General features: G+C 38.8%; 1 protein-coding gene across 1 annotated transcript in view; it reads left to right on the top strand.

Moving 5' to 3' along the window:
- The first annotated feature begins 2,678 nt into the window (after positions 1–2,678).
- The window catches only part of LOC121891262 (NACHT, LRR and PYD domains-containing protein 12-like), an 82,716-nt gene continuing 59,843 nt past the window's right edge, over positions 2,679–25,551 (top strand). Inside the window, exon 1 of the mRNA XM_042404088.1 lies at positions 2,679–2,881. The gene's annotated coding sequence lies outside the window, so the exon portion shown is untranslated. The remainder of the gene's footprint in view (positions 2,882–25,551) is intronic.

Below are 25,551 nucleotides of genomic sequence, written 5' to 3' on the forward strand. Positions count from 1 at the left end.
TTTTGACAGAAAAGAAGAACGTGAAATAAAAAATATCTCTGGTTCTGCTGCATTGATTTAGATCCTGTTTTTTAAACTATCCATCATGTTGAGTTCTGATCCTGTTGAGTTTATTGATCTTATCTGATGTAGGCTGGGGTGGTATCTATTTTTTCATACCTTCATAACCTCCTGACATTTCACCATGGTACCGTATATGACAGTATTTGTGCTAAAAAAAAAAAAAAAGCAAACATAAAAGCTGAGCTGCTGGTGAGTCATTGTAGCGTGTATGAAACTGTCTGGTCTAATGCTGTGTTTCTAATATGCAATTAGCCTTCTTAGAAACATCTTGCAGGGTTTAAATACTTATGGCCTATAGAATAATGAATAGATGAAGCATAGATAGATTCAGCATAACTTGCTGGAGGACCTGATGACACCTGTTGCCACAGCAGATACCAACACATCAGCAGGCTGAACGGTGATGATGTGCAGGTGGTGGCAGTACTGGTTGTCATAGTAGAAACCTCATTTAATTACTGATATTTTGGTTACAATAGAAACCTACAACCAAGACTGTTATATATATTAACACTGATCATAAATAGATTCGTTTTTTTTCTTTGTGTTTATGTATACTGAGGTGAGGAATTGGACAGGAAGTCTGACAGTTGTTGCTGTCAGAAGAACATTGGTGACGCAGCCTGAGTGTTACAGTATTATGATCATTATTTCACTGTCAGAGGGTCTAGTTTAGTCTCCCTGTGGACTGTAGGTGCAGATTTATCTGTTTGACTTCATCTGATGACACAGAAAATCTTCATGTCTGTTTGTTTGTATCTAACAGCAAGATTCTAGACACACACACACATACACACACACACACACACACACACACACACATACACACACACACGTGACTTCCAGTAAAGAAGAGAGGAACACAGGAAGTGAAAGTATTCAGTCAGACTCCATTTTAAAGTCAACAGAGCAGAAGGAGGAAAACAGTCCAAGGCAGGGTGAGTGTTAATATTAGAGCTGCAAATAATGATTACTGTCATTATTGATCAATCTGCTGATTATTTTACTGATTAACTGTTTAATTGATCAAACTGTGTCAGAAAATTATGAAATCACAGCGTTGACGTCTTCAAACGTTGTTTCCTTTGTTCGTTTCCTGGTTTCTGCGTCCTCACAGTTAAGAACCACACAGATGTTTATCTGAAGTCTGTTTGTTGGATTTAAATCAGAGTCAAAGTTTATCTTTGTGATGGCTGGAAAACACACATGGTTGTAGTTAAAGTCATGTAAACTAATAAGAAGCTACTAAGTTGAGAGGAAGGACTGGGTTTATTATACTGTGTATGTGTGTGTGTCTCCAGTGTTACTGGTTTACCTCTCAGACTCCAGAAGATGAAGGATTTGGAGGAAGATGAGGACGGAGCAGAGTCTCTGATATCCAGATGTCTGTCTATGAAGAGCGACTGTTCTAAAGATCGTCCTCCAGCCGTCAGTAATGAACCTGGACCCTCAGACACAAAGTAAGAGACTGTTTCTACTGTAAACTGACCTGCAGATGATTCAGTGAGACGGTTTCATTAAGGTTGTTGTGTAGATATGAAGGAAACACAGTGGAAAGAAATAATGAACTAGCTTCCATTCAGCTGTAATCTAGAACAGATCTTCATGTACATGTTAACCAGAGACAGAGACAGGGCTGCTATTGCTATTTGATTTTCCAGTCTAACAATCTAAAGTAGTAGCAGGTAACCCAGGGTGATATTTACTAAGGATTTAGTAACAAGTCACATTGTGTCTCCTTATTTACTAAAGGACTGCTCCGGGGTTTTGTGAAGGTAAAATGTGTCTTAACGTGTTCCTGTTCAAAGACACAAAATATGGGAGGAAGTAATGTAAATGTATACAAACAGCCTGCTGCAGCTGATTTATCACTGCAGACTGACCTGCAGCAGAGGAAACTGAGTCTGACATTTAACGTTTGGGAAAAGTCAAATGTGTAAAACTGTTGTATGACACTGACACAGAGGGAGAGAGATTATAGCAGAAACAGTGAGAGAGAGAAACACAAATGAAAAGATGCATTATGAAGATATTTAGCAGAGCTCTCTGTTCAGCACCACAACACAAGACTAAAGAGCAGCAGTCTGTTATTTTTCACAAGTGGACTTTTCTGTTTTGCTCAGTTGTCTCCTGCTTATTTTTCCTGACTTTTAATGTCTCATAGAAGCTTAAAGGAGCCAAAACACATTGTGTGAATCCTTGTGGTCTAACAAATGTGTTGAATCCATTTCCCTCCTCATGAAACATTTGCAAAGCTGATTTTTGAAGCTGGTATTTTAAATCCTGCATTGTTTACATCCATGTTTACTAGTTTGCAGTCTTCTTCTTCTTCTTCTCTGCCTTTGTTGGCACATTGTTGTGTCTGTCTAATTACTTTTGAACCCTTGTAATAATAATATATATTATTTTATTTTATTTTTTAACTGAATGTGCTGAAGCTCAGAGCCTGAAGAACAAAAAATGTGTAACTGTCCAAATACTGACAGTCTGGACTGTTTATGGAGGGAAAGAACTGCATCAACTTGTGAGCTGTCGGTTGGCCACCACTAATTTCATGTGTCATAAAGAATGTGTTCATGTCCACAGAGAGAGGAAGAGGAAGAGGAAGAGGAAGAGGAAGAGGAGGGGTGTTTCTGTGGAGGAGCAGCAGTCCTGCTGTTCTTTGTGTCAGGACGTCCTGAAGGATCCAGTCTCTACCAGCTGTGGACACTGGTTCTGCAGACAGTGCATCAGCTCATACTGGGACCAGTCTGCTCCATCAGGAGACTCCTCCTGTCCCCAGTGTGCAGAAAGATCCAGAACCAGACCTGGACTGCAGGTACCAGTTAGCCAGTTAGGTAGCTAGCTTCTCCCAAAGTTTTGTTTGTTGATTTTAGTTTTCTGGTTTTTCAGATTGACTTGAAAATTTACCAAATTGTTCCCAGATTCTTTCTGTCTTTCTGTTCAGGCAGTAGATGATTTACATTTAACATGCACATGTACAGAAGTCATACTGGTAAAGTGTCATGAGATGAGAACTGAATACATGTCCTTCCTGTTTAAAATGTCTCTTATTTTCAGCAGGGGGGCATAATGGCGAAACTTAAAGAGGAGCTCTGGAATACTCTGGAAGACTTAAAAGAAGATGAGTTTAAGAAGTTCAAGTGGTTCCTGGAGCTGGATGACATCCTGGAGGGCTTTAAACACATCCCAGTGGCTCAGCTGGAGAAAGCAGGAAGGTGGGAAACAGTGGATCTAATGGTACAGAAACATCAGGATCATGGAGCTCTGCAGCTGACCATGGAGGTTTTAGAAAAGATCAGCAGGAATGATCTGGTGCAGCGTTTACAAAACTCTCACTCAGGACCAAAAGGTAAGTTAGGAGAAGGAATCTGAAAAGCAGTGTCACATACATTTCATACATTATTACATGAGTTATGAGTTACAGTGTTCTATTAATAGTAATGTGTTAACAAAAATATGTAGAAATAATGTTAGAGATTGATTTGTCACACTGCAAATAATATGGGGGGGTCGTCATTTGATTACAATGCCCCACAGGTGGGCAGTGACGTAATTCTGACAGGTGGTCCCACAAAGTAACTCTTATCGGTTATTGTAATTGGGGTTGTGGATCATTTTACTATGAATAAAAAGTGCGGTGCAAATTAAATTTATTATTTTTATTATGTCAGTTTCTCTGCCATGTAAAAACATAACATGTACTTAACAAAAGACTGTTGAGCAGCTCAGAGCGACAGCAGTTGAATGAAAGGAGAGATCATTACACAGAGTAATTTATCCTTGTATTTAAAGTTAAACTAAACTTCAACTAACACAAAGTGTCCTCTAGAAGTCTAAATAAGTTGGTTTCCACCATTTAACATTTCACTGTTTGTTGAATTCAGACACATTTATGTTGTGAGGAAAAGTTCTGACTCAGACACACAAAGCAAAACAGACGAAAAAGTCAGGACTAACAAACGTCTTCTATCACTAATACTGATAAAATAAGAAAGTCATGCTTTGAGAATAAGGTCAGTGTAGAGGAGAAATCTGATCACTGATTGGCTGCTTGTACACACAGATTTACAGTAACCAGGTTTCTACTGTGCATGTTAACATGTTCCCAGATTACCCACATAACCTGGTTTCTCTGAGTAACCTGGTTATGTAAGTGCATGTAAACACACTGATAGATGTTCAAATCTATATTTTCCTTCTCTTTCAGCAGAAACTGGTCTGCAGGATGTTTCAGATTATAAGAACAGTCTGAGGAAGAGATTTCAATATGTGACTGAAGGAATTGATGAACATGAAAGACCCCTCCTCAACACGATCTACACTGAGCTCTACATCACAGAGGGAATAAATAAAGAGACCCGCCATAACACTCCAATCAAGTGTCACGACATCTTTAAACCCTTACCTGACAAACAGAAATACATCAGAGTCGTTTTGACGAACGGCGTCGCTGGTGTTGGAAAAACCTTCTCAGTGCTGAAGTTCACTCTGGACTGGGCAGAGGACTCAAAAAACAAGGATGTCAGTCTGGTGATTCCACTTTCATTCAGGGAGCTGAACTTGATCAAAGATGAGCGGTACAGTCTCCTCAAGCTGATCCATGATTTCCATCCAACATTAAAGGAGGTCACAGCAGAAAATCTCAAGTCTAAAGACTGTAAAGTTGTGTTCATCTTTGACGGCCTGGATGAAAGCAGACTTTCACTGGATTTCAACAACATGGAGGTCATGTCTGATGTCAAACAGAAGTCATCAGTCAACGTGCTGTTGACAAATCTCATCGAGGGGAAGCTGCTTCCCTCGGCTCTCATCTGGATAACTTCCCGACCTGCAGCAGCCAATCAGATCCCTCCTACATGTGTTGACAGGGTAACAGAAGTACGAGGCTTCACTGACGTCCAGAAGGAGGAGTACTTCAGGAAGAGATTCAGAAATGAAGAGCTGTCCAGCAGAATCATCTCACACATCAAGACATCCAGCATTCTCCACATCATGTGTTACATCCCAGTCTTCTGCTGGATCACTGCTACAGTTCTGGAGCAGATGTGGACTACAGACCAGAGAGGAGAGCTACCCAAGACCCTGACTAACCTGTACTCAGTCTTCCTGCTGCTTCAGACAAAGAGGAAGAAGAACAAGTATGATGAAGGACATGAGACGAATCCACAGGAGCTGACAGAGGCTGACAGGGAACTTCTTCTGAAGCTGGGGAGGCTGGCGTTTGAACAACTGCAGGAAGGAAACATCATATTCTACCAAAAAGACCTGGAGCAGTGTGGTCTTGATGTCACAGAGGCCTTGGTGTTATCAGGATTTTGTACAAAGATCTTCAGAAGAGAGAAAGTGATCTTCCAGGAAACAGTCTACTGCTTTGTTCATCTGAGTGTTCAGGAGTTTCTGGCTGCAGTCTACATGTACCACTGTTACACCAGCAGCAACACAGAGGTACTGAAGGACTTCCTGGGAAAATACTACAAACACAGGGAATCACAACTTGTTGCTTGTTTCAGAAAAAAAAATGGCCATGACCCATCTGACAGTAATCATGATTACCCATCTCTGGATCACTTCCTGAAGGGAGCCATGAAGAAATCTCTCAAAAGTAAAAATGGCCACCTGGACCTGTTTGTTCGTTTCCTTCATGGCCTCTCTCTGGAGTCCAACCAGAGTCTCTTAGGAGGCCTGCTGGGTCGGACAGAGAACAGTCCAGAAACCATCCAGAGAGTCATCAACAATCTGTGGAAGATGTACATATTCATATTCTCTCCTGGCAGAAGAATCAACATCTTCCAGTGTCGGATGGAGATGAACGACTGCTCAGTATATCAGAAGATCAAAAAGCTCCTTTTGAGCTTTTGGATGAAGTTTGAGAACAGATCAGAGAAGAAAAGGAGGAACAACTGAGACTGGTCCCAGCTGTGAGGATGTTCTCATGCTCCAAATGTTGTGAGTGTAAATAATGTTGATTTTTCAGTTGGTTGTGTTTGTAACTGTTAAGTTAATGAACTCAGTTATTCTATTTATTTCTAGTAATTATTGGATTTTACAGTCTTTTCTTCTATTTATCTTCCTTTGGGTGATGGAGGCGTCATTCAAACCTGGTAAAACAAATGAAGGACTTTAGAGGTTGTGGTTGAGGTTTTATTACAGAACATATATCAGTATTTTACAGTTATCAGTGAATGTAGTGAAGTTATTATTACATGAGCAGGTTCTGCAAATAATATATAATCAGACAGACACTGTTTTTACCGCTATGATTAAGAGTTTAAAATAAGATCTGAATCATTTTCCAAAGATGATTTCTGAAGTCAGAGAGATTTGCTTTCATCATTATTATTTTCTTAATGGTTTCTGAGTCATTTCATAGTGAGCACGAGGATCAGCAAACTGATTCAATAATGTCAGTTATACAACAATATCTAAAGTTTGCTAACATTAACCAACATTAGCCTCCAACAAAACCCCTGAGTGTGTTGAACTGAGCAATGGTGCTTATAGCACCCAATAATGTAATAATTTCCTGAAAATGTAAAAAAAAATAATGCTTTTAACTTGTTTGAAAATGTCATAAAACCCAATAATGTAGTGAAAGGTCCAGACATGTATTTTAACAACATTTTAACCAATAATGTATTATGTAATAAATTACCCACCATTCAGATGGGTAATTTACTTTTTAAAACACATGATGTAATATTGTATACAATTTGTTTAATGTAAACCTAATACTCAACTTAATTAACGTCTAACAAGAGTGTAACACACGGTCAATAAAAAACCTAGCCTGTAGCCTACCACTTTATCCTCATATTCTATCAAACTTTTTCTGATAAACTTCAGAAATCTGCAGGAATTGATGCTGTGACATTTCATACTGTACCTTCACAAGTGATCATATCCTATGGAGAGAAAACTTCAATGCAATGTGTAGTTACTGATGGAGGTATTTTCAGTTTAGCTCTACTAGAGCTCCACCTGGTGGCCAAAATGATTGGCTGTTTGTTATATCATTTTGACTTAATGAGGAACACGCAGAACGACAATGTCAGTTGTCATAAAGTACTATCTCATTTTGATGTAGACAGTGTCATAATATATCAATATTACAGCATCTGTTAACTGAACACTATGTTACTTGACATAGAGGATGATGTCAATTTGACATTGACGGTGACAAAATGACCCTTTATGACCGAATGGACCAAACATTTGTGACTGGTTGCGTTACATAGTTTTAATATTTTTAAGTCTTTCTTATATTCTGTTGGTCACAGAAAGAAACTCTCAGGTGTTTTCTCTCTTGTTGATGTAGAGAAGAGTAGTAGCAGGAAATGCACAGAGGCATGTGTGTAATTGCCATGGTGGACCGGGGGACATAATTGTTTCTGGAGCCAACGAAGAACGTTTAAAAGTCAGCACTCAGCTTCACTCGATAATGTTAAAAGGCAGAAATCTTGGTGTCATCATGGGCTCAGACCTGAACTTCAACAGCCACATTAAGAGAGTTACAAAGTCAGCCTACTATCACCTGAAGAATATATCAACAATTAAAAGACTTATGTCTCAGCAGGATTTGGAGAAACTGGTCCTGCATTTATCTTCAGTAGACTCGACTACTGTAACGCTGTCTTCACAGGTCTCCCTAAAAAATTGATCAGACAGCTGCAGCTGATTCAGACGCTGCTGCTCGAGTCACTAAGACCAAGAAAGTGGATCATATCAGTCCAGTTCTCAGATCTTTACACTGGCGTCCTGTCTGTCAAAGAATTGATTTTAAAATAATGCTGTTGGTTTATAAAGTAATGAATGGTTTCTGATCTGCTGCTACGTTATGAAGCATCCAGACCTCTCAGGTGGTCTGGATCAGGTCTGCTGCAACTCTCAGTTCTATTAAATCACAGCTGAAGACTTTTCTGTTTGACTTTTATTAAACCAAATTTGAGGGTTAATATCTTCCACTGTACTGTAACTTTTACTCTCCTCTTTTATCTGTTTTATTCTATTTTAGCTTATTTTTTCTTTCCAATTTAATACTTTTTAATTGTTTTTTTATATTGCCTTGTGTTGATTTTATATTCTATATTTATATTTTTTAGTCTTGATGCCTTTTATGTTCTATGCAAAGTACTTTGAATTGCCTTGTTGAAATGTGCTGTACAGATAAACTTGCCTGCTATCAGTTCACATGTATCAACAGTAAATCCATCAGTAAACTGATGAGTGAATGTCTCTGTTTCTGCAGTAATGATGTGTTCATGACTCTCAGCACTTTATTTCCTCTGTGTACTTGAGTGAAATCTGCAGAGTAAACAGACTTGATAGCAAAAGTCTGTGCAGGTGTGTGAGCTTGGAGCTCAGTGTGTTCACTCCAACACGTTAACATGAGAGCTGAAAGGAAGCAGGCTACGCTGCACAGCTGTTCCACTTCTGGTCTGAACAGGACTGAAGTCCCTGCTGCTCTTTATACTGGATGTGCTGCATCACTGACTGACAGCTGATGAAGTGAGTCTCACTAAACACTGATTTATGACCTCTGTTGTTTCTTCTTCTCTCATCAGATGGTGATGATCTCTGTCAGAGTGTGAGTGAACATCCAGGAGTGTGTGTTGAGAGAGGATCAGCTGGATCCTGATGATCCATCTGGACCAGAATCTGGATCTGGATTTTGTCATCTTCACTTAAGTCTCTTAACTGACTACAAACTGAACAGTTATCTCTGGATTTGGTTGAATCAGCACTTTACAGATGTGTTATACATGAGCTGTTTGATGCAGAAAAGATTAAAAACAGGTGTTATAAGTCAGACTCTGACCCTGGGCCCATATTTATCAAGCGTCTCAGAATCACACTGAGAGTTAACGAGGACTAAAACTAATTAATGAAGCAGAATAGAATTTACTGTGACTGTCAGCAGGAGAAGGATTACTCCTGGGAGAGAGTGAGACGTGGCTGTTTTACCACAGTCAGAGCAGCAAAGTAGAAATAATGATGACGTGTTGTAGTTTTCTCACAGTCTCAGCTGGAAATATGAAACAGTGGTAATTTGGTATATTATGTGTATAAGCAGGTAACCAGGCAGGTAACTTACCAAGGTTATGGAACAAAACTATGATGCCAAAATTCATTATAAGATGATATTTATAAAGTGTAAAGAAAGCCTGAGAGATAAATGTAGCCTATATGTTAATGAAGATAACAGGTAATTAGACTGAGCTGTGTGAAATGATCTTGGTTCAGCCACATGGTTTCACAGCCTGTAATAGTGCTGCATCTTGCACATATTGCACAGACACATGTTGCAAACCCTCTCCATGAAGAACATCTTCTCTTCCACTGTCCAATTCCTCTTTCAACTACACCCCAAGTTAACTTGTGTTCTCTACATGAAGGTAAATACAGCGTAACAATAGAAACATATATTGTTCAGGTGCATCCTCCTCTCTCAAATATCAGGCTGTAGCTCTGCTGTTATTTGAAGGAGCCTCAATAAAAAATAAGCCTATAAAATATTTGAGCTGTTGTAATGAAGTTGAGATATCCTTCATTATGCAGATGACATGATTGTGTGTAAATCAAAGTTTTAGTGGGCTGTAACTGAGGACCCTCGTCATGCTCATTATCTTTACGACGTGCATTAAACCAGATCAAAGTTTGATTCATGACTTCCATCATTGTGGCTTCTGACAGAATCGTCACTGTTGCACAGCTGCATTTTCCCCGTTACCATAAAGTGTAACATTGTGAGGACATTCTGTATTTATTTAAATGATGTTGTGTAGAAACATCATGTGTTCTCCTCTGCATCACACACAAAGTCAGTCTCACTAATGATTCTGTTTTAGTCCAAACAATCTTTTAATAAGCTCAGTGTCATCAAGCGTTCCCAAAACATCTCTCCTCTCAGGGAATATCTCTGCCTGAACTCCATCTCCTGCAGCTCCTAAATATTGGCAGAGATAGGAATCATTTACCAAGTTTGGAAAGTTGATAAAAGGCTTTTTCTCCTAAAAGTAGAAGCAGAGATGATCATTTTTGGCCAGTTAGGAATGATTTCCTGCTCTGAGACGCTTGATAAATACAGGCCCAGATGTGACAGATGTGACAGATTGGATGTCCACAAATTTCATTCAGTTCAATTCAGAAAGATTTTATCATTGGTCCAGAAAACCTGCATGCAGGTCAAATCATATCTTGGTTCTGTGGTGAAAAACTTTGTATTTTTTGATTCCAGTCTAAGTTTTGATGATCATATCAGCAGCTGGTCCAGTCCTGTTTTCACCATTAAAACATATTCAAATAATATCTATAAAACCAGCACAGAACACTGCTGCTGTCAGACTTTGAACTAAAAGCAGGAAAAGAGATCATATTACTCCATTTCTATCATCACTTCACTGGTTACCTGTTTGTTTTAGGATTGATTGTAAAGATTTGATTGATTACTTTTAAAGGCTCACGCACACAACTGGAACAATCTGCAGAAGCTTGTAAAATTAGACGAGTTAATTTCTTTTAATCAATTTAAATCTGAGAGCAGCTGTTGTATAATCTGTTGATACTGTTATTTTTGTGGCTTTAATTGTTTTTATATGTACTTTTATGGTTTCTATTGTTCTTATATATGATTTGTTGCTGATGTTTACTGTAACATTCATGAGCTTTTATATGTAGTGTAGCTACTCGTCCCTGTAGAAGAGAGTTTGCTCTCAAAGGCCCTCCCTGTTTAAATAAAGGTTGATGATGATGATGATGATGATGATTATTATGTCAAAATGAATAGTTTATATCTCATAACGATATTTAACAAGTCATTTGCATCAGGCTGTAAGTAAACACTGATCAGCCAATCAGGTGGCTTTAACAATAACTATATAATTTAAACCTGTAGGTGAGATCATGTGATCCAGCCCTATCCAATCACATCCTTTACATCTTTTCTACATTAGTGCAGCATCTTGCATGTTTTGTACAACACTGCACACAGTGATAATGATGCAAACGGACTCTGTATATATATTTGCAAATAATGAAAATAATGTTAAAATGTATAAACTCTTCAGGTGTGTCTCTTTTTCTTATTGTTTTTTGATCTGGTTAACTTTTTATAGAAGGGTGTAAAGACTTAATACCTGTACAGGAATTTAAGGTTTCTTCTCTCTTTCTTGTCACTTACTAAAATATATTTTTGAATGTAGGTGATGTAGATTTTGATATATGGGATGATGAATCTGATAGAATGTTTATATATAAGATGAATGTTTGATATTTTGAAGTATGGCTTTTGTATTACTTTTCTGTGTACTTTATTGAATTCTTGGATGTTTAACCATAGAGTTTGTCATGATGTATAAATATGGGTGTATTTTCTATTTTTTAAACAATCTGGCCTGACGAAGATCCAAGTGGGATCAAAATGTTGCCATTATTAAACTTTGTGTGCAGACGTTACCTTTTTTCATTATCCACTGATCTACTGGTTATTTTTGTTTCATATGCTAAATGTGAATCTTATGTGTGTTTTACTGGTTTATTTTCTTCCTGTATGTTTATTAGTTTTGTGTAAAACATTGTGTAACGTTGGTTTTGAGAAGTTTTATAGACTTGTGAAGGGAGGGTGGTGGGATGATGATGGTGGGAAACAAAGACCAAATTCTAATAAACATCAGTGGAAATAAATGAACTTGCAGTGTTTTTATTCTGTGTCAAGCTTCAGCTTCATGTATAACATCTATTTTTATTGTAGTTATTGTTTCTGTCTTTGTGTATAAATGAAGCATATTTGATTGAATCTGTGTTCTTTGTTTTGTTTCTGTGGATCTGTTAGATGTTTTTGTCGAACCACTGGACCACCAGGACGCCATCTGAGTTTATGGTTATGCTTTATTTTAAAGCTCCATTATTCTTATAATTTCTTATTAATTTCCTCAAAGTTTCCAGGAAAGAATTGTCTGTGTAATTTGGTCTATTTAAGTTCATATTTATTCATCAGTCATTTATTATTGGAAACTTTATTCTCATATATGTTGAATTGTATGTTTTTCTGTAGATGAAACATGTTTGCATGTTTGTCTGACCTGCTGTGAACTGACTAAAAGACTTTAGCTTATGCTAGCTTAGCAACTGGAATTCATTCATTGGAAGTGAACCAACTGAACACTGTCTTTATTTGACCTATAAATTAGTGATAAAGTACTTGGTTCTTTCCAGGAAATTAACTAACTTTAGATTTTCTGTGTTTTCTTTATTCCTTCACTTTATTGCTGAAATCAAGTGAAATATACAAACAAGGAAACAGCGCCACCAAGTGATGATACAAGAAAACAGCAATCCATACAGACTGAACACACATAACAAGGAGAAATAAATATATGAAAAAAGACATTTTAAAACATGTGAGGAGAGGAGAGTAAATCTAGTTAGAGATGTCTCTATTCATCATTTTGTCTATCAAATGTCAGAAAAAGAGAAGAATTAAGATTAAGATGGAAATTGGTTTGCAGTGTTTGTCCAAAACTTAACAAACACAATAAAAGAAACACACACACTGAGAAGAAAAAAGCAATCAAGACATCGTCCACACATGGCACACATCCTTCATAAAACACACTAAACTACTACACAGCAGCGTCCAGCAGTGCTCCTGGAGTACAAAGATTCAATGTGAGAGAAGACACAATGCAGCCCAGAAATATACACAACACCATACTTTTATCAGGTTGTCCCTGATTTGTAATTTCCTTTTTCTTTGGTAACTTAAGATTTCATGTAACTTATTGTAAAATGTTAAAAACACAAACGTTAGCAGCTCTACTCTGGATGATATTTCATGTGTTAGTGAATGAAAAAGCTTTGACATTTTATGAACCTCTTCTAATCCAGTTTCCACCTTATATTTCCCCTTAAGTAGCTTTAAGGTTGTAAAACTGCTGCAGCAGCTGGATTAGATTCAGTGTTGAAGTAAAACATCAAACCATCATCATTGTTTTCTTTATTTCCACTGATCCATTTACTCAAGTACTGTACTTTACTACAATCATCAGGTACTTGTACTTTACCTGAGTACACACATTTTAATAATACTTTATACTTATAAATACATACTTAAATAAATAAATACTTTTTACTCCACTACATTTATTTTACTTAATTTTACTTTTAAGATTTAGATTTTACAAATGCAGGACTTTAAAGTAATAATGTTGAAGATTTTCATTAAATAAATGTTTAGTCACTATCTATCGCTGAATGAGGTAACACAATGGTGACTGAGCCTTTGGCCCACTGATGAAAGCTCTTGTGTTTGCATTATTATGATTATTACAAACTGGATGTTGGTGGCGAAAAAAATTCAAAGGTGGTGCACAGTTATTAGATGTTTTCCATCATCATATTTAAACTGTACTTAAATACAGTAGTTGAGTAAATGTATTCAGTTCCTCTCCAGCACTGGTCAGCAGTGAGTTACCAGCAGGTGTTTAAGGTCTGATCAGAGTTGGTTGCTGTTCTCTCCAGACTCCAAACTAAAGGACACTGAGCCTTTGACTGAACTTTGGAACTGTCTCCTATTGGATTTAAGATCTGTGGACGCCTTTAAAAAGCAGCTCAACACCTGTTCAGACTTACCTTTGAGTAGTAGAGTTCTATTGATCTATTTCTATTTTATTTACTGTTCTTATATCGTGTCTCTATTTTCTTTTTGTCTTCATCTTTCATTGTGAAGCACTTTGTGACGTCTGACCTAGAAAGGTGCTTTATAAATAAACTTTACCTACTTTAAATTATTAAATGTCATGCAATAAAAATTAAATGTGCTGTCTAGTCAAACATTTAGGTGGTTGCTCTGTATTTCTAAAATCCAGTTAAGACAACTAAGTCAAACATTTAAGAAGTAAGAGCCTTACAACCAAAATGTGATGAATAAATTAAAATACTAAAATACATTACATGGATTCATTTCAACCTAAGAATTCATATAATATGTACATCAGAGGCTTTTATAGACACAGGAAATAACTTTAAACTTAGTAGTAAGAGGTAAGAAAAGGTACATAAAACATGGATTCATGGACAGAAATCTCTGTGTGTTATCAAGTTTTCAGTTTCATTTTAAACCAGAGAGGATTTCCAGTAAATGCAGAGGAAGTAGGCTGAAATCAGCCCTTCAAATAAAGGAGCACATCAACTATGTTTAATGTAGACTTAATAAACTGATGTTATTATATATTTTCGGCTTTGAGGGCTGTTATATTTCTTTCTTTTCTTCTTTTGACCGGTGAAAATACCATGGCTTTGATGATGCATACAGACCTCCAAGATGTATGTGTTAGTTGATGTGACTGTATATATATGTTAAAGCAATAAGCCCCAAGAAGCTGTGGTATACAGGAGCAGAGTTCCTAACAACGGACCTTAGCTGTTCCAAAATCACAGCCTCTTGGGGCTTATTGCTTTTATAAAACAGATAATACATATACCTGGCAAAGTTTCATAGAATAAACACATAGTAACAAAAAAATAATAATTTATTGATAACAAATAATCATTTTTCCGCCAAGCAATGTAGTTCTTCAGCGACATTTGGCAGAATGGTTGCCAAGCAACATACAGACACAGTGAAAAGCATGCTTAAAGATGGGGTGATTATTAACATTTATCTGAATATTGCCATTAATTATGCAATTGTTGAAGTAGTGTTCAGCTATGTTAGCACTTTTATTCTCTGGTTGTAGTTTTAGAGCCAGTAAGATTACAGATACAATTCACATTTATGCCTCGTCACTGACATGACTTCTCCTGCCTCTAGATCAGCATCAGAGAGTTTCTGTGGTTCTTTGCAAGCAGTGGAAACATGGAGCCAAGAATGTTCACCTCCATGGGCTCCCTAGTATACCTAACATTACGAGAAAGAAAAAAAATATTTTTAAAGAAGGAGCTAGATGCATTTTAACGGCAGTAAAAAGGTTTTAAAACCTTTAAAAACCATCTTAAAAAGTATGAAAACAACAGAAAATACTGGAGCTTTTGTCGTCTGTGTGATAAAGTCTCAGATGATTTGAGTTGCATTTACCATGCAGGTTTTGAACAGTTGCACTGGTGAGAAGGCATGAGATGAAATAATCATTAAATCCATATCTGTATAATTGACATGTTTATATGAACAAAGGATCAGATGAGGACTGTACATGTGATGTGAAAGGTTGCACGTAGTGATGAACCCACAGTAAATTATTAGCAGACTCTGCAGTTCCCCTCAGCTCCAATCAGCCTTTTACACTGTTTGAACTCATTGTTTTAGTTTCAGTGTTCAGGTATTATAACCTTAATATGGTCACTTTTAGTGTTAGAATAATAATAATAATAATAATAATAATATTTTGTTTATCTTTCTACATCTTAAGGACTCTGTGCTGAATTCTCTTTCTGCTTCTCCTCTTTCAGTGAAGTTGTTTTTTTCTGTATTTTGGGAAGTTTACTTTTTTCAGTTGTCTCTGTCCAGGAACCAGCAGTGTAAAATCAACCCAGTCTACAAACCTGCAGTATTGTACTATTGTGTGAGTTTTAAACAGTTCTCAGTTAAAAGTCCTGCTGCAAAAACAAAAATGAAAGTAAGGAAGTGTTAGAAATGTTTTCACATCAGCTGCTGGTTTCTAGCTGTGTGGAGCAGGGTGTGGCTTCAGTTCATTACTGATAAAGACAGAGTTTCTCTCATGTTACTGTTGAATTGGACCTATGAGCCGGCACTACATCCAGTTTAACCAGTTTGAAAGAGAACGAACACATAAAGGAAACTTTAATCACAATAAATGAAAAAAACATACACAGCATTTTGTTCTTAAACTATGTGTCTATATATTTATAATTCTTTATGAAGTTTATAGACTTATAAACAAAGTTCGGGTACCAAAGACCACGCCTTGTACGCATCCCATTTCCGCACCACAGGGTATTTAGACACACCACATCTGCTCCTCTCCCCTTTGTCTCAGCTTGCAAGTACCCTGTGACACATCAGCATCTAAACTTAAAACTTTCTTACTCCCATCATGGACCTCGAACGGCAATGGATTCTATTCCTATCATATCCTCTTCACCTCCCAAGCCGCCGGTCGCCTCCAACAGTTCAACCAGGGCACATACTGGGGAACACTGGACCACAAGCTCTACTGCCGAGTTTTTGCAGCTCGCGATTCTCTGCACTGCGAAATGTGCGGCGCCCCTTCCCATCCCGCTGCAGCATGCACCCTCTCCGTCTCACGCCTCGGTAACAGACAAGCGAAGCCCAGCCATGCCATACCACTTGCCATTGGCGGCTCCCCCACCATCCATCACCCCCAAACCTGCCGTAGATCACCCGTCCATCCTCGGCCCCCTCCCCAAAGGCACGGACAGGAGAGGGAGACCTGTCCTCTACCAGGGAGGACGGATGCAACAAAGCAACAGCTGTAGTCAGCCCAATCGGAGTGGCAACCAGGAAGTACTCCGGGAAAAGAGGCTCATCATCGACCTCTCGTCCCCCCACGGTTCCACTGTTCCAAGCATTAACAGCCTGATTCCCAGCTTGGACTTTTCCATGCAATACGCCACCATAGACCACGCCATTTCCCTCATCCGCCTCGCGGGCCAAAGAGCATGGTTGTCCAAGGTGGACATCACAAGTGCTTTCAAAGTCCTCCCCATCCACCCCGACTACTGGCACCTCTTTGGGGTCTCCTGGAAGGGCGCATACTATTTTGCCGTGCGTCTAACCTTCGGCAGCAAGAGCAGCCCAAAAATCTTCGACTCATTGTCCGAAGCCCTCTGCTGGATTCTTTCCAACAATTATAAACTCCCGTATGTCATCCACCTACTTGATGACTTCCTCACGGTCACGCCACCGTCTTCGCCCCCGTCATACGGTCTCACCACAATGACTTCCGCATTCACCGATCTCGGCGTTCCCCTGTCTCCAGAAAAAACAGAAGGCCCAAGCACATCCCTGGAATTCCTCAGCATCACCCTCAACTCCATTACACTCCAAGCATCTCTGCCTACTGAGAAACTCCACTGCATTTCTCTACTCATTCAAAACTTTCTCATGGCCAACACATGCACCAAACGTCAATTACTCTCTCTGCTGGGCCATTTCAACTACGCCACCCGCATCATCCCTCAGGGCCGATCTTTCTTGTCACACCTTCTCTCCATAGCTACAACTGGTCACCATTTCACGGGACAACATCATCAACAACGTCGCCCCTCGAACACTATCTTCATACCTCACCGGCTGGAATTCCTTTAAAGCCTTTCACGTCTCCCACGGACTCCCATTCCCTTCACTGGACATTCTTACCCTCTCCTGCTTCATTACATTCTCCCACACTCAGCTCAAGATCAAGTCTTCCACCATACCTCAGTGGAGTCAATTTCTCCACTGGCACTGGCACCCTGCCCAGCCTTGTCCCACTCTCATATTAATATGTTAATTAAAGGTCTCCGCAAGGCGGAACCGCACCCCGCACCAAAACGTTCTCCCCTCACGTTGGACCTTCTGGCCTGATGCATTCACACACTATGCACAGGCTACATGTCTCCCCACATAGACAAAGCCCTGGAGTCCATGTTTTTACTAGCCTTTTTCGGCTTCCTACGCTGCTCAGAAATCACAGCTCCCTCCTACTCCTTTGATCCATCACTACACGCCACATTGTCCGACATCTCTTTCCACTCTTCAGACACACACATCTACCACCTCAAACACAGCAAGACCAACCAGTCGGGTCAACCTCAACCCATCTACCTTTTCCGCCTAGATTCATACATAAGTCCTTACAAACCCATCCACGAGTACATCAATACAAGACTAGCCAGCCAAGCTTCCCCTCAAGACCCTCTGTTCATCACAGAAACGGGAAGGGTAGCAACACGTTTTTGGTTCCATCACCACATGCGCTCAGTACTTGCCAGATCCGGAATACCCCCAGACCAGTTCTCAGGACACTCATTCCGCATTGGAGCCACTTCCACCACCTCTAGACAAGGTATTCCCGACAACATCATCAAAATCCTTGGCTGTTGGTCATCCCCTGCCTATCATACTTACATCCATCACGACCTGGATAACATAAAGAAATCCCATTCTCACCTCTCTGGTTGAAGTCTCTTTGGGGGCCTCGTACAGATGCCGGATCATCGAGACAGCACCCCCACCCTGAGTCTCGACTCCCTTGTTCCCACTTACCTCCCCGACGTCGACGCCTCTCCTCCTTTCATCTATCACTCTCCTATCCACTCCCTCCTTCCCCTCTTTCCCGCCTGCTCTTCTTTCTCCCCATCCCTCGACCCTCATCCCCTCGACCCCTACCCCCTCATCCCGCATCCCACAACCTCGACCCTCACCCCCGCATCCTCACTCCCCCGACCCTCTCCCTTCCCCCATCCATCCTTCCCTCTCCAACCATCCCTCTAACTATCCTTCCTCTTTTTCACCCTGCTCTTCCATCACACTCCCAATAAACCATTAAATCCATACTCTAGAAGGAGTGGTCTTGGTTAGTGAACTTTCTTTATGATGCAGAGTGTGTAACACTCCTTTAACTTGCTTCCTCTCCCTCACACTGGTATCTGCTGATGCTTTGTATAAGTGGGACATTTTTCCATGTTTTCTTCCCGTCGCTACATTATGTGTCTGTCAGTTTTCTTGGTGGCTGATTGATCAATTGATTGATTGGCTATGAAATGAGTGATGTTGGTGATGTTGCTGTAAATTTGATTCACTTTCAGTCTGTCTACACCTCAGTGTTATCTTTGTGACTAAACCAAAAACATGAATTTTTTTCTCATTGTTTTATCAGAGCACTTAAAAAAACAACATGGAGCCTCCATCGTGTGTTTTAGCAGAGAGCTGTTAAGTAATGAAAGTTTTTAAATGAGTTCAAAGCTCCATTAAATGAATGTAGATAAGACATTGGTTGAAGCCTTTTGTGTCTCCAGAGGAAGATGTGTGAAGGTCAGAGTTGGTTTAGAGTGAAAACTACAAGTTAGAGTTAGAAAGAAGTGAGTTTAGCAGACGTCTGTAGCTCCTCATCTCTGCTGGAGGCAGCAGCTCCAGGCTACATTAGTCTCTACTAGCATAACACACTGAATCTGTACAGTGGAGTGAAATGAGTTGTGTTGCATTGTGGGTAATTTAGGCACCAGGTTTTGACAGAAAAGAAGAACATGTGAAATAAAAAAATATCTCTGGTTATGCTGCATTGATTTAGATCCTGTTTTTTAAACTATCCATCATGTTGAGTTCTGATCCTGTTGAGTTTATTGATCTTATCTGGTGTAGGCCTGGGTGGTATCTATTTTTTCATACCTTCATAACCTCCTGACATTTCACCATGGTACCGTATATGACAGTATTTGTGCTAAAAAAAAAAAAAAGCAAACATAAAAGCTGAGCTGCTGGTGAGTCATTGTAGCGTGTATGAAACTGTCTGGTCTAATGCTGTGTTTCTAATATGCAATTAACCTTCTTAGAAGCGTCTTGCAGGGTTTAAATACTTATGGCCTATAGAATAATGAATAGATGAAGCATAGATAGATTCAGCATAACTTGCTGGAGGACCTGATGACACCTGTTCCCACAGCAGATACCAACACATCAGCAGGCTGAACGGTGATGATGTGCAGGTGGTGGCAGTACTGGTTGTCATAGTAGAAACCTCATTTAATTACTGATGTTTTGGTTACAATAGAAACCTACAACCAAGACTGTTATATATGTTATCACTAATAAAGAACTAAATAATGTCTAAATAGTTGTTTTCTTTGTGTTTATGTATATTGAAGTGAGGAATTGGACAGGAAGTCTAACAGTTGTTGCTGTCAGAAGAACATTGGTGACGCAGCCTGAGTGTTACAGTATTATGATCATTATTTCACTGTCAGAGGGTCTAGTTTAGTCTCCCTGTGGACTGTAGGTGCAGATTTATCTGTTTGACTTCATCTGTCAGTGAATTATCTACATCTGGTAGTCAAAGTCTTATTTATATCCTTGTATAACTTGCTGCTACACTGTGGTTTAATATCTGTTTCCCCTTATGTGTAAAACCTTCCAACTGCTGCTGCTGCAGAACTTCATGAATAACTGTTGTAAATAATGTAATATCTCTCAGAACTTGCTATTCTCGTTTCATTTTCTCTTAACTTACTTTTTAAATTAATTTTTAAAATTGTCATGCAGCAGATTTATTTCTCTGAAAGCAGCAGTTAACATGTCTGTGGATGATCACGGCTGCAGTCTGTAGAGGTGAACATGTCCTTTCAGTGAATCAGCTGCTTTACAGGAAGGCTGCAGGGCAAAATACCAAATGTCCAGAAATTCAAGTTAAACATTAAGCTTTAACATTACAATCTTACCAGGATCTTAAGTTTATCATTTAACAGCTTTTCAAAGGTTCATCAGGTTCATCAGGAGACTCCTCCTGTCCCCACTGTGGAGAAAGATCTAGATCAGAACCTGGACTGCAGACAGACAGTCAGACCTGGTCTGTGTCCAACATCACTCCTTCATCCACTCATTCACTACTGTCGTTATAACACACACTCAGTAGTTTACTCTGTTGATCTGAAGTGTTTCAGCAACAAGGAAGTGCTCAGACTCCATTATTCTGTGTATTCTGTCTAACATGTATTTCGGACATCACTGTCATTCTGATCAACATAAATAAAAAATCACAACATTCTTAACTGTATGAGATTATTGCCATAATTACTTTATAATTATAATCCAAAGCAGTTCCTCTTAGTACTACTGCTTGTACTTCCATATTAAAGTAGACGGGTTTAAGGTGTTTCAAAGAGAAATAACTTATTATCAGAATCATTAACCAGGACTGAAACACTGGCTGCTCCTTACTTCACTGTAGATGGTGGATTTACAGGAAATGTCAAACCACGGTCGACTCACAGCGAGCTGCCATCAGACCAGTCAGACTGAAACTTTGATACAAGGAAATATTCATCATCATCCGTTATCAGTAATAAGGAAACATCATCCTGCACGCATACAGGACCGATTATCAGATTTTAGTCTCAGGTCATCTTACTGTAACAGAGACTGATGAAGTAGATGAATCAGAGGTGAATAATGATGGTGGAATGTGGTCAGTGGTCGTCCCACTCAGTCAATAATAAAATCTTTTTTCAGACATCGTCACAACATGAGAGAGCTGCTGCACTGACGGACGTAAGATAAGACGGGAATACGTAGGGTAAGTTCAGCTCTGTTTTTAAAAATACTCACATCTGAAATGATCATTTATTTCATGTCTGAGAAACTATTTTCAAAATGATTGCAGATATTTCTTTTTATCGTCATTCTGGACAGACAGTAATTTAAACTTGTCTGTCTGTGTGAGCAGGAAAGAAGAGCTTAAGAGTGCAAAACATGTTTCTGGAAATGTTGCAGTTCAGATTCAGTTATCTGCAAGGTGCCGTGATGACAAAGGAGATGGTTTATATGTTTCACTGAGCAGGGCAGGAATTATACCACGGTCAAATGTGCCCTGGAGTGTGGCCGTGATGCCTCTTCTAAAATTTACTACCTACACGGCCAGTTTGGCGTGCCCTGTTTTGAACTGGCTGGTGTGCCCTTAAATGAAAGTTACAGATTTCCACATTTAAAACTACATGCAACACAGCAAATAAACAGACTCAATGTTTCCCAGTGTCTCTGTCATCACACTGAGCATCAACAGTAGCGCAAGATTTCTCCCACTCCTGCAAATATAAGTTTAATGTTAACGTAAACAGTAACAGCTAACCCGCTAGCTAACATTAGCTAACAATTAACGTTATGTGATAAGCACAACCAGCTAAACACTGTACGGAGTAAGTATTCATACGCTTGTGTTTTAAAGTTTACCAGTCACACACTCTCCTACCAGGCTCTTGGAAACGGTCAAAAATTATTTTCTCTGGCAATTAGTATTTATAAGACTGCACTAAATACCACTGTCATTGTCTGTCTCAGTGGTATTTAGCAGTTTGACAAAACTTTTCTTCAGAAAAAACTAAACTGGACTAATGAAACACTTTCAGTGCTGACTGACTCTAACGGTCCGGGTATCATCAGATAATTCGTAATTCATTTGTAATTCAAAACAAAAAACAAAAAAACGTTTTTGGTGTCAGAATCAAATAACGAAAAACCAATCAAACCCGGCCCGTTTTTTGCCGATTTGTTTTATCGTTATTCCTTTTTGGATTAATATCTAACAGGTCTGCGGACATTCAGCCAATTCGTTTTTGCGTTTGAAACCAAAAATGGAAGTCACATGGTTTTTTTCCTTTTTTCATTTTAAACTAAAAACGGAAAACAAAATCACGTGATCTATTCCTTTTTTGTTTCCCAACAAAAATCCAGAAAACCAAATTCAAAAGATCGTGCAAATTTGGTTTAGAAATCAAGTATTTTTGTCAGTTTTGTACGATAGCGGATGCGGCTACATTAGCCTACCCATGATCCTCAGCAACCGTTGCTATGGTGAAGACGCCAGTGACTTCCGTTTTTAGTTTAGTATAATAGCTCATATTTTTTCAGAATGAATGCTCAAGCTGATACTGAAAGTTTGTATAGTTTTATTTTTTTAACACTACTTTTATAACTTTCAGGGCCAAAGAATTACATCTTGAACATGAACTAAACAGTTTTACCAACATAAACAATATAAAAACAACTACAGGATCTAAGTACAATTAAAAAAAAGTCCCAGTGTTTTATCAGAGAGAAAAGACAGAGCTCAGACAAACACATACAAATGCATTACTGTATTAGTACAGTTTTGCATTTTTCCAAATAATTTGAAAATGAACCAAACATTTTTATGTAGTAACTCATCTCTCTATCACAGCTGATCAGCTGCCGCCGTCATCAGAAACAGACGATGCTTCACATGACGCTTCAGAGGAAAGGACGTCACATTTCTCTAAAAACATATTTCCTTGTTTCCTCTCTCTTCGCTTGGTTTCCTTGGGTCTCTCCTGCATCCTCAGTGGGAGGGACAAAGACACAAGGAAATGATACATGTGAGGGAAACGTGGATGCAATTTAAGAGACTTGAGATGCACCCAAGTCACGTGAAGCATCGTCTGACAGCCGACTGACAGCTGATCACAGCTGATTTTCTGATTGTGAATTCATTGTTTAATAACCCAGAATATGATCAGAGTGTCTTTTAAACAGTGGAAATTATTTATTAGGCTAAATGTTTCAGGGAAAAGTTAAATTATTTAACTTATATCAAACCTGCTGCTAAGGAATTTTCAGCCTAATGACAAATTATGTAAAATATAAATGTGTTTAAAATGTGTTTCTTGCTGACAGACAGACTCTCCCTGACTTTAACTTTATCCATAATAACAGTTCATGAAAAGAAAAATCTTTCTAATAATAGATGATGATTGATGGTTCTTATGTTGATCAGACCAACAATTAACAGATTTTTAACTAAATGATGAATCAGAAAGAAATAAAATATAAAACTTGGGAGTGATACACTTAAATTCAATCTGTTATCTGTCTCCACGTCAATATGAAACTGCAGTGATGTATCAGATCAGTCTGATCAGCTGCAGCGTCCAATCAATAACTGATATCCAATAAGGGGGCGTGTCGGCCGGTTTAAAGGCAGCTCTTGTGTTTCTTGCTCCTCCAAGCAGAAATAAGAGACTTGGGATATACTCACTGTATGTCTGTTAGCTCATGATCAGCAGCTGACCTCTGACCTCCTGGTTTAAGCACCAGGAATGATAATGGTGAAGTGTAGTATCTCATCATTATTATTTTCCCTTCAGGTTTTTGCAGGACAAACAGCTCCTCTCAGCGTCCAGCATTATCAGCTGGCCATTCATGAACTCCTGTAGAGGTATGTGAGGTAAAAATATAAAAGTTTATCCTTAAATGTGCTGTAATACCAGCAGAGGGCAGCACTTCATAAAAACATGATACTGTTGATCAATAGTGCAACAATAAAAATGAGATCTACTCATCTGATATGAAATACAGACATCAAAAGCTTCACACTTGGAACGTGGCTTCAGTTTGTTGTTTGCTTCCTCACAGAGGATGTAAATGTATTCAGCTAGAATTCAGGTGATAATGTGGATGTAATGAGTTTTGCAGTGATGAAAGACTGAAACTATGACAATAACCAAAGTTGTGACCTGTTTGTTCAAGCAGTAGATGATTTACATTTAACATGCACATGTACAGAAGTCATACTGGTAAAGTGTCATGAGATGAGAACTGAATACATGTCCTTCCTGTTTAAAATGTCTCTTATTTTCAGCAGGGGGGCATAATGGAGAAACTTAAAGAGGAGCTCTGGAAAACTCTGCAGGAATTAAAAAAAGATGAGTTTAAGAAGTTCAAGTGGCTCCTGAACCCAGAAGGCATCCCAGTGGCTCAGCTGGAGAAAGCAGGAAGGGAGGTCACAGTGGATCTAATGGTACAGAAACATCAGGATCATGGAGCTCTGCAGCTGACCATGAAGGTTTTAGAAAAGATCAGCAGGAAGGATCTGGTGCAGTGTTTACAAAAACTTCACTCAAGACCAAAAGGTAAGTTAGGGGAAGAAATCTGAAAAGCAGTGTCACATACATTTCATACATTATTACATGAGTTGTGAGTTACAGTATTCTATTAATAGTAATGTGTTAACAAAAAAACTGTAATAATGTAAGAGATTGATTTGTCATTCTTTATGGTACCACCTTCATCAAAAAGAAAAAGTAGCAGGATAAAGAATATTTCTTTAATGATTCACAAGCTAAAATAAATTTGGTTAACTGGCTCACAACATGAAAAAAACAACAACTCTGTTCCTTTTTTAACCTGCAACATCCTTGTTGCTGCTGCAACCAGTCATCTGTTAGTCTCACTCTCCATCTTACCCTTACTGGGAAGCAAAACCCCAAGATACTTGAACCTCCTCACTGATGAAACCCCAGACCCAGAAGAGATAATTTAACTTTTTACAGCCTCTTGGACTCTCAACCACTTCACACTTGGCTACAAATAAGATAAGACTTTATTGTCCCAGAGGAAAATTTGCCTTGGACACACAAAGCTGCTGCTGTACAGTATCAAATAATTCAACATTACTACACATCATACATCTCATAAATACCCTGATCAAAAGTACTCAGGATAAAAACTAAAACTCAATAAATACTCTGAATTCTGAGATCCTCAAAATAAGTAAATCACTTTAAAAAACATACATCAGCTTGTCTGTGTGTTGCTGGTGGAACTGTGTCACCAGACGTTTAGAAATCAACCCAGTACTTGTAAAGGTTCTGGTTCAATGAGACCAGCAGACCTACAGCACCAGTCAAAAGTTTGGACACACCTTCTCATTCAAGAGAATATGAAGGTGGTCTGGGGTCTGAACACCAAGACCTTTACATCCATCCACCATCCAACTGGCAATGCAACAATCCCCAGTGAGCCAG

This window comes from Thunnus maccoyii, chromosome 23 (assembly GCF_910596095.1).
Source record: "Thunnus maccoyii chromosome 23, fThuMac1.1, whole genome shotgun sequence".
NCBI lineage: Eukaryota > Metazoa > Chordata > Actinopteri > Scombriformes > Scombridae > Thunnus > Thunnus maccoyii.